The sequence below is a fragment of the Mus caroli genome, chromosome X (genome assembly GCF_900094665.2).
Source record: "Mus caroli chromosome X, CAROLI_EIJ_v1.1, whole genome shotgun sequence".
In the NCBI taxonomy this organism is placed as follows: Eukaryota; Metazoa; Chordata; class Mammalia; order Rodentia; family Muridae; genus Mus; species Mus caroli.
The window spans coordinates 95,796,843-95,798,659 of NC_034589.1; the positions used below are offsets into that span (position 1 = coordinate 95,796,843).

At 37.3% G+C, this 1,817-nt stretch overlaps 1 protein-coding gene across 7 annotated transcripts in view; it reads left to right on the plus strand.

Moving 5' to 3' along the window:
- Positions 1 to 1,817, plus strand: part of Taf1 (TATA-box binding protein associated factor 1) — a 73,865-nt gene that overhangs the window by 18,167 nt on the left and 53,881 nt on the right. The gene's annotated exons all lie outside the window — the stretch shown is intronic.

A 1,817-nucleotide genomic window follows, 5' to 3' on the forward strand; every position in this document is an offset into this window, starting at 1 on the left:
TTTTTTCGAGACAGGGTTTCTCTGTGTAGCCTTGGCTGTCCTGGAACTCACTCTGTAGACCAGGCTGGCCTCGAACTCAGAAATCCACCTGCCTCTGCCTCCCAAGTGCTGGGATCAAAGGCATGCGCCACCACTGCCCAGCTATTAATGTGTTTTTATATTTTGTTTTCTACAAGTATATTGTTAAGCTTAATTAATAAATGTTGAGACAAGGTCTTGCTCTGTACCTGAAGCTAACCTGGAGCTCAACTGTTTACCTCAGGTTGTCCTTAAACTCACCATCTTCCTAATACAATACAGGTGTTTGTTGCCGTGCCATTCAAGTTCAGTGTTACAATGCTGTTTTGTTTTGTTTTTTTAAAGATTTATTTATTTTATGTATATGAGTACACTGTAGTTGTCTCTAGACACACTAGAAGAGAGCATCGAATCCCATTACAGGTTGTAAGCCATCATGTGGTTGCTAGGATTTGAACTCAGGACCTCTGGAAGAGCAACCTGTGCTCTTAACTGCTGAGCCATCTCTCCAGCCCCGCAATCTCTAAATTATTCTTGGTGATCTTGATAACCCCTTGACCAACCCTGAGGTCAGAGGGGGCATATTTAAAAGTCACCTTGATTTATTGGATTTTTGAGAAAGGATTTCCCTCCTTATCCCTGCTGGCCTAGTACTTGCCATGTATGTTTCAGACTTGCCTTGAACTCGAAGTAATCCTTCTAACTTAGCCTCTTGAGTACTGTGATTGATCCAGTAAATGCCAGGAAATAGTTAAAATGTAAAGAAAAGGAAATAGGAAACAGCATATTTGGTATTCCATTTGTAAAAATGAAAAACATAGCACCATATAAACAAAAATCTGACAAAAATATATTAAAGTATCAGCAGTGGTTATTATAGTTTCTTCAGTTTTCTTTATACCATTCTGTATTCTCCATATTTTCTCAGTTACCCTGGATTCATTTTATAATTCAGGCAACACACCACCACCACTGCCACCCTGCCATTGACTTTTTTTTTTTTTTTTGATCCAGTCTTACTATATATAACTCAGTTTGTTCTTGGACTCAGTATCCTCAGCCCCTACCTGTTGAGTGCTGGGATTATACATATACATCACCACATGCAACTCAAAAGAGCCTTAATTTTGTTTTTGGTTTTTCAAGCTAGGTTTTCTCTGTATAGCCATGGCTGTTTTTGAACTTTCTGTAGATGAGGCTGGTCTCAAACTCAGAGATTCACCTGCTTCTCGAATTCTGGGATTAAAAGTGTGTGCCATCACCACCTGGCTTAAAATGCCTTAATTTAAAAAATCTTTTGAAAAGGCTTTTCTCTTCAGGTTTAATTAAATAATTTATTGTTTGCATAGTCTCTCTTTTAAATTTTTGGGTTTTTGAGACAAAGTCTTGCCGTGCATCTCTGACTGGCCACTTCCTCTCTCTGCTTCCCAAACTCTAGGATTAAAGGAGAGTATAGCAGCTCAGTAACAGAGTGTTTTGATACATGATCTTGGTGTGTAGCCATCTAGCCAGCCCTCAGGCTCACCTCACAGTCCTTCTGTCTCTGTCTCTTTCTCCTGAATGCATAGCAGTCTTAATTCTTATTTTGTGCATAATATTCTTAGAAGCATGTTTTCCTTGCTGATCATTGCTTTATTTGCTAATACAGTTTAATAGCAATATTGATCTTTTTTTTTTTTTTTTTTTTTTTTTTTTTCTTTTAGGTTTGTTGAGGGATTATCTTCTAAAAAAAAAAAAAAAAAAAAAAAAAAAGCTTAATTGGTTTTTTTGTTTTGTTTTGTTTTTGTTTTTCGAGACAG